Source organism: Mercenaria mercenaria, chromosome 12 (genome assembly GCF_021730395.1).
Source record: "Mercenaria mercenaria strain notata chromosome 12, MADL_Memer_1, whole genome shotgun sequence".
NCBI lineage: Eukaryota > Metazoa > Mollusca > Bivalvia > Venerida > Veneridae > Mercenaria > Mercenaria mercenaria.
This window is the reverse complement of record NC_069372.1, coordinates 47,620,064-47,631,990: the sequence shown is the minus strand read 5'-3', so window position 1 is coordinate 47,631,990 and position 11,927 is coordinate 47,620,064.

The following is an 11,927-nucleotide window of genomic DNA, read 5'->3' as shown; positions in this document are numbered from 1 at the left end:
TTGACCGAAACTAAAGTTATTTAATGGAAACGAACGTCCATAAAATGTAGGTCAAAATACCATATAACTTTGATGTGTCATCCATGTTGTACAACAGAAAGGTGGTGGTGTTTTTTTCAGTATGATCAATAATGAAAAGGTTATTATAGGAACAACAAAGGGAAGTTATTCTAAAAAAAATGTAAGTCCACAAAAAATTATACGTCCACAAAAAGCGATCTAGAAAAATTAAAAAGATTGATTAATGCATGTCAAAGTTCTTATATTACCTTTGACCCCTAGGTGTGACTTTGAAATAGGGGCCTAGCGTTTAGTTTAAACATATTTTATTTCAGTAATACATAAAACATTTACAGAACATTATGGAATTGGACAGAAAGCTATATCAGCTTACGGTTGTCCCCTCCTTATTGGTACAATTACATATTTTTTTCATGGCATAACTGATTATACATGAATACAGTATCATATGAAAGAAGAAAAAAAAACAATGACATATTTCAACAAAACAATATTGATTTGCATATATAAAATAAATAATATTGTTACGTTAGATTCATTAAGCATTTAATAGAACCATTTTGAAAAAGGTTGTGAATTAACATTTAACAAATGTAATTAAGAGGGGTATTGGATACTAATTGAAATTGAAAGTGCAAAGTGAAATAATAATACACTGTAATGAAATATAGAGTATAAACAAAAAAAAAACGTAAAAAAAATTAAGGGATGAACGGATAAGGTACAGTGTGAAAAAAAATAGCCGGATCATGTTTACTCTATTGGATTTCAACATGTATAGATAATATCAGGGAAATGTAGCGTGTGGCCCAGCGTTTGCTTGTGAAACCCAGTTTCATTTGGGCAAACATTTATGCCAAATAAAAATAACATTGTTCAATGCATGTCAAAGTTGTGGCCCGGACAAGCCCTAAAATGAACATTGACCCTTAAATGTGACAGATCTGAAATGAATTTGACCTCACTGTGACCTTGACCTTTAATACAGGAACCCGGGTATTGCGCATGGCACTCCGTCTCATTGCGGTTAACATTCATGCCAAATACAAACAAGATTGCTCTATGCATGTCAAAGTTACTGTCAAGACAAAAGAGTCCGTACGGTCGCACACATACCACCGCACTAACTAACGCACATACACCGAACAGCCATTTGGACGACTATGTTTTCGCTTTCCGCAAGCGGGCTCGACAAAATAACTATAAGGCTTAAGAAATGTTCTTCGTTTCCGAAACTCAAGTTTTGATATTGTTTTTGTACTTATTGTATCTACCAGATCATAGTTATAAAATATAATTTCCAGTTTGCCCTAAAATATTATTCTTTCCAAGTATATTGCGAATGTACAAAATCATAAATAATATCATTGACACACGTAAGAAAATACTAGTTTTGTGAAAGTCATGCTGGTATAATGGTTAAAAGTATTTGTAGAACGATATATGAGCCGTGCCATGAGAAAACCAACATAGTGGGTTTGCGACCAGCATGGATCCAGACCAGCCTGCGCATCCGCGCAGTCTGGTCAGGATCCATGCTGTTCGCTTTCAAAGCCTATTGCAATTAGAGAAACTGTTAGCGAACAGCATGGATCCTGACCAGACTGCGCGGATGCGCAGGCTGGTCTGGATCCATGCTGGTCGCAAACGCACTGTGTTGGTTTTGTCATGGCACGGCTCATATGAGAAAAAGATCAAGGAAAGAAAAGACTGATTTGTCCAAATCATAGTTAGTCCATTATAAACAGGACCTTAAATAATGAAAATATATTAATATAAACTTCAAAACAATCTATATTAGGACTTCATATTGTAAAATGATGTAGACTTTTGGTGAAATCTGAACCGTACCTTGCTAGCTTCATTTATTGCATGAATCTATAGCACACTTAAGATCACCACAGCAAAACGGCTGGAAATTTCATGGCATGGCTTTCAATGCGCTCTCACGATTTCAAAGACGTCTCAGTAGAATACTGCAACATTTTAAACTATGGCCTAAAGTAGACTGGATAGAAATCCCTGAAGTAAGAAGCCAGTAGCAAGCGCGATTAACAAAGACATCAAACGCGGCAACACGTTAAAATGTCATTATTCCAGCCCACTGTACCATAATGCGGCTAAGAACCCATGTCGAGCGTCATACAGAGATCGTTTGCCAACGTTACAATGGTCTGTTGGACTGAAACATTTGCTTCAATATGGTCTATTGTTTCTATTCTAAAACGACAGCGGCGACAGATTTTTAAGTGACTTTATCTTGTCAAGCATTCGGTACACACGTTCATGCATTTGGCAAACTTACAAAGACACGGGTTGTTTTCTATATTTGCTAGATTTTTTTTTATCCCGTATATACGTTCGAAATCTACTACATCCGAATCAGTGTAATCTTTGCATAGTGAACTTGGCTAGCATCAGATAAGATAGGGAAAGATAAGATGAAATAAGATAACTCGGCGAGACATAAAACAATACAACATATAGATTTCTATAGGATATCGTCCAAGATCGATATATCTTTCGTCGTGCATTATTTGCACCAGTATGACAGCTCCGAGTGAAAATGAAATTCTGCCGGTATTTTAAAAATGAAAGATAATTCGACTTTACATGTAAAACAAACATTTTTTCCATTGCTTGTTTCAACCAAACTGCCACTCTAAGTCACGTGCAATGCAGAATGTCACGTTTTATTTTATTATGTCACAAACAATGGTTCTGTCGAAAAAGGTTTAACATTTTTCAGCACATTCCTATTAGCTCTATATTTTAGATATGGTTGTGTAAAATATTGTTAGTTCGGCATGCATTGATGTTTATATTCCTTCACTGAAGCATTATTTCGATTGAATATACAACTATATATACTTTTCGCGTTCCAGCGAAAATATTTTTGAACTAATGACTGTTTTATCGTTATAGTCCATCTTTCCAAAAAAAAAATCATCCATAAATAACGAATATAGATACATGTAAATATACAACAAGGGCAAAATGAAATAAAATAAGACCATGATTAATAAGTAACGAAAAATAATCAGAAAATTCACTAAATAGTGCAATAAAATTTTAATTATTTTATCTTATAAATCTACTGGAAAACAATGCAAACTAAACGTGTACACTCATATTTGAGAAAACGCATTTAATACGGATAAATAGTTTTAGGATCATGTAAAATGTTTGGAGATCATCCTCTAGCGAATTTTAATTTTGTGAATGTACACCTGATATACCATTAGTATTCGTAAAACATATACTGAATTTTCTACAAAATGGATCGTGGACAGTCAAAATATATGTGATATAAGTCTAAACTTGTTGTTCCATTCAAAACAAACTTTACAAGAACCTTAACAAACGAGCTGCTGCGAAGACGATATAAATGTTTTAAATAATTAATGGTTGGTTATAACTTCAGATTCGTAGTGAACTGATCAGCGCACTGATGATTGAAAGGACGTGACAATCAAAATCTATTACACAAATATACATATAAAACAAATATACATTTATTTGCAAAAACGACATCAGATGTACAAACAGTCACAATATTCATTAAAAGATAAATCATGGTCGCAGAGTAGCTTATACAACTTTCAAACTCAAAGTACCATACAATAGGTACGTGTTTGCTGATAATTAAGTCGCTAAGATTTCAGGTAACTCTTGACTGGGTTTAAGCCACACTAATACAATATAGGTCTTATCTTTACTTTCCACGAAGACCCTGGATGACACTCCGAGCATTATTTCAGCCATGGATCATCCACATTCTTTAAACCATTGACCTTGCACAAGTTGTAGTTACACCTTACTCACATGAAATAATTTTACACCCGCAGTTCGAATCCGAAGCTTTAACTTCTTAGTCAATGACTTTATCCACTTGGTCACAAAAGGTCTAAATTTCACAAGACGTTGTCCCACTGAGTTCTAAATTGACTTTATCCACTTGGTCACAAAAGGTCTAAATTTCACATGATGGTATCCCACTGTGTTCCGTTATTGACTTTATTCACTTGGTCACAAAAAGTCAAAATTTCACAATACGGTGTTCCACTGTGTTCTGTATTGACTTTATCCACCTGGTCACAAAAGGTCTAAATTTCACAAGACGGTGTTCCACTGTGTTCTTTATTGACTTTATCCACTTGGTCATAAAAGGTCTAAATTTCACAAGGCGATGTCCCACTGTCTTCCATTATGACTATCCATTTGGTCACATAAGGTCTAAATTTTACAAGGCGGTGCCCCACTGTGTTCTGTATTGACTTTATCCACTTGGTCACAAAAGGTCTAAATTTCACAAGGCGGTGCACCTCTGTGTTCTGTATTGACTTTATCCACTCGGTCACAAAACGTCTATATTTCACAAGGCGGTGTCCCACTGTGTTCTGTATTGACTTTATCCACTTGGTCACAAAAGTCTAAATTTAACAAGGCTGTGCCACACTGTGTTCCGTTACTGACTTTATCCAATCGGTAACAAAAGGTCTAAATTTCACAAGGCGGTGCCACTGTGTTCTGTATTGACTTCATCCACTTGGTCACAAAAGGTCTAAATTTCACAAGGCGATGTCCCACTGTGTTCCATTATGACTTTATCCATTTGGTCACAGCAAAGGTCTAAATTTCACAAAGCGGTGCCCAACTGTGTTCTGTTATTGACCTTATCCACTTGGTCACAAAAGGTCTAAATTTCACAAGGTAATGCCCCACTTGTTCCATTATGACTTTATCCATTTGGTCACACAAGGTCTAAATTTAACAAGGCGGTGCCCCACTGTGTTCTGTATTGACTTTATCCACTTGGTCGCAAATGTCTAAATTTCACAAAGCGGTGCCCAACTGTGTTCTGTTATTGACTTTATCCACTTGGTCACAAAAGGTCTAAATTTCACAAGGTAATGCCCCACTTGTTCCGTTATTGACGTTATCCATTTGGTCACACAAGGTCTAAATTTAACAAGGCGGTGCCCCACTGTGTTCTGTATTGACTTTATTCACTTGATCGCCAAAGGTCTACATTTCACAAGGTGGTGCCCAACTGTGTTCCGTTATTGACGTTATCCACTTGGTCACAAAAGGTCTAAATTTCACAAGACGGTGCCACACTGTGTTCCGTTATTGACTTATCCACTTGGTCGCAAAAGTTCTTAATTTCACAAGGCCGTGCCACACTGTGTTCCGTTATTGACGTTATCCACTTGGTCGCAAAAGTTCTTAATTTCACAAGACAGTGGGTGCCACACTGTGTTCCGTTACTGACGTTATCCACTTGGCCGCAAAAGGTCTAAATTTCACAAGGCGGTGCCCCACTGTGTTCCGTTATTGACTTTATCCACTTGGCAGCAAAAGGTCTAAATTTCACAAGGCGGTGCCACACTGTATTCCGTTATTGACGTTATCCGCTTGGTTACAAAAGGTCTAAATTTCACAAAGCGGCCCCCACTGTGTTCCGTTATTGACTTTATCTATTTGGTCGAAGGGCACAAAGGTCTACATTTCACAAGACAGTGCCCCACTGTGTCCCATTATTCCCAGTCTAAATTTCACAAGGCGGCCCCCACTGTGTTCCGTTATTGACCCTATCTACTTGGTCGCAAAAGTCCTAAATTTAACAAGGCGATGTCCCCCACCCCCACTCCCACTGTGTTCCATTATTGACTTTATCCACTTGGTCAATTTCACAAGGCGGTACCGCTCTATTCCTAAGGCCGTCAGCAAACCGGTTTAAAGTCCCCGGAAGTGATTTTTTACCATTGACCATTTCAAAGCAGTGTCCTGTCTCATATAATTATCGATTGCATTTTGACATGTTGGAACACAAACGATACGAGCCCGAAACAATAATAAAGGCTGCGTTCTTGGAACGTGACTTTCCCTGTTGGATATTCTTCCTTGCTTTTACAACTTTTACAGCTTATGCAGGTTTATACCTTTATATTTTCTTTATTTTCATTATTGTTATCGAATTTCCATAGTGTGCCAATAGTCCTGATTTGACGGAATTGCCTTTGCATACTAAGCTAAAGACTTTTCAAAACATCCTTTCCTAACAATATATTCATGATCCGCCATTTTCCCCCAAAAAATATAAAAATCTTCAGACGGGTTCACCTGATTCAAATAACTTTCTTTCCTCAGACTTATTTTATTTCCGCCATGTCTACGTTAAGAACCTCTTTGAGAGACTATTAATACTCCGTAAACGCGAGCTCAGTGAGCAACTCTTGTAGCCCACACATGAAATCTACAGAGGCAATCCACTTAAAACAACATGTGTAGTATTGGACCCACTTAAGCGGCTCGTAAATCATAACGATTCAGACAGTTTTATCAAGTATAAAATAATTCCTTGTGAAGTAGTAATGTTTATATCAAAATGAGGCGTTTACTTAGCTGGATGGTGAGCGTTTTCGGGTCTTTTATGTGATATATGTTGCTGTTACGAGTTATGAAATATTTATATAAAAACAATGTTGTTTCAAAATATTTTGTGTGTGCAAAAATCGCAGCAAAAAGTAGTGCAATTGGTTATCGTCACAGCAGGTGTAAAGATCTTGAAAATGATTCATAAGCACATACTGCAACCGCTGTTCAAAAAAATATTTTTATTCAGTAACCCTTTATATTTTTCTTAGTAAAGTGGAATGCAATATGCAATTTTGATGGCTAACATGAAAAAACTTGAAAGTACTTATGATTTCTCCGAAGCATACATTCTTGTGAATTGTTTACCACATTCTTGATTAACGGTTAGCCCAACATTTTGAGAAAAAACTCGAACAGCACCAAAATCCATGTGGTAGAAAGAAAGGGTTTTTTTTTTGTACATGGAAATATATAGTATATAAAATATGTATACGACTCTACAAAACAATTGTTAATTTACTGATATATACACTGAATTCTGGAAAAGACTGCATAAAAGGGTCACACTGTCAAACAGTCAACGCTTTTAAAAACTCACCAAAAGAACTGTTAGATCTACGTATCTTCGTTTTGGTGCATTTGAAATAATGTCCCAGCACTGAAATTTCACATAAGTAGGTTGAACGCAGTTTTCAGCAATTGTTTGTTTATTTCTTTACAAATCGCATTAATTTTTAAAGGGGGACAATTTTTTGAGAATATTTTAGTTTGTTTGTTTGTTTTGGGTTTAAGGTGATTCAACATTTTGATTCGGCATAATAACCAGATTTCCTTTCAAAAACTTTATATGATTCCCAAATAGTTTTTCAAAGGAGACAATTTTATATCTTAATTTGTTTGATATCTTTATAAAACATAACTAAATCGAACTCGCATCAAGGACGTAACCGAGTGTACTCAGTGACAAGCAATTTCATACGACTACGGACATACGGTGAGTATTATGTGATGTAATAGTAAGTTACAAATTCTGAATGTTTTAGGTCAGTCCTAAGATTACTTTGAATAAACAATGCATTTCAATATTAGTTTATAGTATAATTAATTTTTGGACTGCACATCTGTACAATATATACAAATTTTGACAGTATGTTATTGTCAGTAGTTTCTATTATATTGATTTGAGACTATGGATATTTGCAACGTACCGCACAATAGTTTGTAATTAAAAGAAAGCGTATATCGGCTAGTGTAACTACATGTCATAGTTCATAAATAAATTTATAGGTGCACGCGTAATTATAGGTGCACGCGTAATTACAAGTACACGTATATATACACGCGCACGTACATATAAGCGTGCATCTACATATTTACGCGTGCACTTATAAAGATATACAGTTAGACGCATGTATTTACGCATGCGCACATATTTTTATATGTGTACGTATTGTTGAAAAACGTAGATTCGGGTGTGGGGGTTTATACTCCATTGATAAAATAACTTTTAATCCAGTTTTCAATGTTAGTTTATTATGAGATTTTGTCTAAGATGGAAATAAAGTCGTCAAAATTATAATTCTCTCATTCCTCTGGTCTAAAGTCACTTATAATTATAACTGTAAAATATTTCATTTCTTATTTCTATGATCTGTCATTTTCAAAGTCCGAGCCAAAAGTAAAGAATTCCCCTCCCAAGTTCTGACCTAGGCTTATATACAAAAGCAGGTACCCTCCCATATTTGGAGTGTATCATAGTGATGAAAGACAAAGATTACCCCTAATATTTATGAGGATAACCGTTGACTGATGGTACCATCCCAAATACGGAGCCATCTCTAACTCTAACAAACCAGACATGTTTACGATGGTACATGATGACAACATACCTTGATAAAATGATACACACAGCAGTCCCAAGCAATTTATGAGGGTAACTGGTGAATGACATCTCTAGTAGCAGAGGCCAAAGTTTCTCATCAGTAGAATCAATTAATAAATCAGTTTTAATAAGACTGCTAAATTTACAACAGTATATTTTGAAATGTGCATGCACGCAAAGCCGACTGTCGATCCAAATGGTGCACCATGGATATGAGCATATTGAACAATGTAACTTCAATAGATCAGTGTTTATTATAGTCCAAATAATAGGACGTTTCGGGACAGCGTGATAACTTTTGACTGTCGCTGTCCGTTAGAGAGACGATACCATAAAATAAGTCATCCCGATAAGCCAAATGAGTAAGAACAAGTATATTAGTTTGCAATCACATTATAAAATGCACACAGTGGTCAAAGCATAAAACTTTCAGGAAGTTTTAACCAAGCCATTAGAAAGTGAAACGGCACCTTGTATAAGATGGCTGGCATTTAACCATTGCTACCAGGGTATATGTTTGAAGACTCACCGTCATTTCAGTCTAAGCAATTACAGGTTTAAAGATAGATTTGAGATTAAATTTAATTTCAAGATTTCATTCCTGTTCCCGGAGTGCTTGTTTTGTCACAACGGATGACATAAACTCTTCAGACCCGGATCCAGAAATATTTGAATAGGGTGGAGGGGCACCGTTTAGAATGAAGGCGTCACCGGCAAGACATAGCGCCGAGAGGGGGTAGGAACGGGAGTGGGTGCTTCCACTCATGTTATGGGGGCCAGATATGAAATGTTTGCCTCTGGTGCATTTTTTGGGACTAAAGTTTGAGGTGTGGGAGGGAATGCCCCATATATATATTTTGTGTGTGTGTGTGTGTGTGGGGGGGGGGGGGGGGGGGGGGGGTTAGGGGGGCTGTTTTAAATGATGGCCTCTAGTGCATATTTTAGGTTTAAATTTTGAAGAAAAAAAATTCTTTCTCAAAATAGTTGGGTGCATCTTCGACGAGTATATGTCATTCTCAGCCAACGGCTGGAATATGAAATTGTATGTTTGGAGGTAATATTATTCTATAGCAAGTATCATATGCCAGCGGAAAAGCAAAATGCCTGCTTTTGAATCACCAAAACACTATAAAGGACAGACAACTGTCTCTTTAGAATAGTAGGTGTCTATGAGCATTTGGTATGTCTTTCCAGACACGAGTCGGGTGTGTTTGAACTTGAAAAAAGCAATAGCAGTGTTTGAGCATGAAAGAAAACGCACATACTTTGATACGAGTAACACGGCATAACAAGAATCGATGCTATGTGATTATTTGTATGATTTGATCGTGAACAAAATATTTTAGGAAATGTTATCTACACTGATGTGAGTGCAGACATGTTGACACCTTATCATTCCAGTTAGAAGATCACGGAAAGTAAAATAAAATCGAAATAAATCTCTTTCATCCAAAATTAATGCAATAAAATCGATGATTGGCAGCAGGAGAACGCCAAGTATTTCCAATGTGTACAACATAAATTCTTCGCTTGCACCCGATTCCCAATTTTTTCTGTGCAATTCCTATATCAAAGGCTTACGATGAAAGCCGAAATGGCTTATCAGCTGTCGTGTCATTCTACCTCAATTAGAGCTCAATTTTACCAATTATCTCCCAATTAACCACTAAAGCCTCTTAAAACTTTACAAATAACTCTCAGCTGACCGTCCCGAGATGCACCGCGCTTTACCCATAATACTTGTGTGGCATATGAACATCTTAAGTACTTTTTAAATTGAAATTTGCTTCATGCTAATTTTATGTCACTTTTATTATGTCGGACGGGTTAAACTTCGTTTTATTTGCTTTTCAGAAGCTTCCAGCAGAGCAAATATTTTTACCCCTCTGCAGTCGTAAAAAATGTGTTGTGTCAATTTCAATATTTTTTTTCTTTTATATAAGGAGATAAAAGCTATGTGCCACATATAGTCAGATACCCAGTATATCTTGCAAACTCTTGAAAGTTACAAAATCTAATTGAAAGCGATGCAATTTCTGTGTGAAGAGAACATGCGTCTTTGAAATCAAGATCGATTTGTATCGTTTACATGACCCGGAGCAAATAATACATGCCCGTATAAGACCACAAACTGATCTCTGTCAAAAACAACATGCTTTCTTAACGAATGCGAGGTCAGGCACAACTTGAGCAACCAGTAATTAAAAGAAAACATGTTTGTTTACCATGTATAATCGAGTGTATAGTCAAAAAGCTTTTGATCATGTTTAAAGAAAATAGGTTGAGGTTTCAATTTCATCGTGAATAAAACTTTTAAATGCCTTTCGAGAAATAGCATTGTGTGTTTTTAGAATGCAAGTGTGAAAAGATGAGAAGCAAGGTTACTTTAAGGGTAGCGAAATTACTTGCTTTACACAACTAAACACTTACTGTTCTGTCATGGGCGTTGGCACATGCACCTCTAAACCTAAAACAAACACTGTGTATGAAAAGAATGCCTGAGCATATAACACAAAGAGATAGGCGTCTGGACATGTGACTTCAAAGTTATATTTTAAGCGAAATTTCAGTTTAGCATTATCATTCCGTTTAAAAAAAATGACAAAAAATGATGCTTTAGGAAATATAGCAACCAAACAAAGTGATTCATAATTGTTTATAGCATTCAATTGAGATGATGACTAAAACAGCTAGGCCATCAGTTTCCGTTTAGCCAATAAGTCTAAAATATACCCGCCCCCACCCACCACAAACATTTTTTAAATAGCTAGTTTAACAATAATGTGCCCTTTATAATATTTCAAAATGGACTATTATATTATTCACTTTACTACCACATCCATTTTTCACAAAAAAAGTGTTTCTATTAAATGAATGGTTACTACTAGCATGCATAAGGTAAAAGCGGTGCAGATACTGATTTTTTTTACCGGAGTATGACTTAATGCTAGGCATGACATGAAGGACTCTACTGTTTGGCTATCATTTTCTTCTCCATCGTTTATATACTGTAGACAGTTATCTGTAAATGTATGTTTGTGACCTCCTCCTCCACCCCCTACCCCACCCTAAAATAAATGAATACCCGGTTTGAATTTGAAGAAATTTTGTTATGATATATATTATATTATTATAATATAAGGAACAAAAAATTTCGTAAAGGTAATTATAGATTTTTTTTTATTTTTGGAAAATAACAAATGGCACGTTAGCTTGGTGAGTGTACAAAGCAATCAATTGAAACGTTTGTCTAAACATAATTGAGCCGCACCATGAGAAAACCAACATAGTGCCATTGCATGTTGGCGACTGGAAATTAAAAGTAAGTTTTATTTGAGAAAATGAGTATGACGTTTGTTTCGCAATAGGGGCTGCGTAAAATAGATAGACCATTTTAAAAAAAGAGCATGACATCAACACCTTCGCCAAAAATGAATAAGTGAACTGTACATAGTATAAAGAAACTAAATAGGAAAATGGCGCGATCACGTAATTGTGTATTCAAATAGTTGTCAGATTTTGTTTGTCTGTTTGTTGTTGTTTTTTTAGCACTTTAGAGCTATTTTTCTTTGTTACATTGCAATTTTTTTGCTGAAATCACATGACAGATCTATGCTTGGCATTTAGGTAGCATTTCGTTACA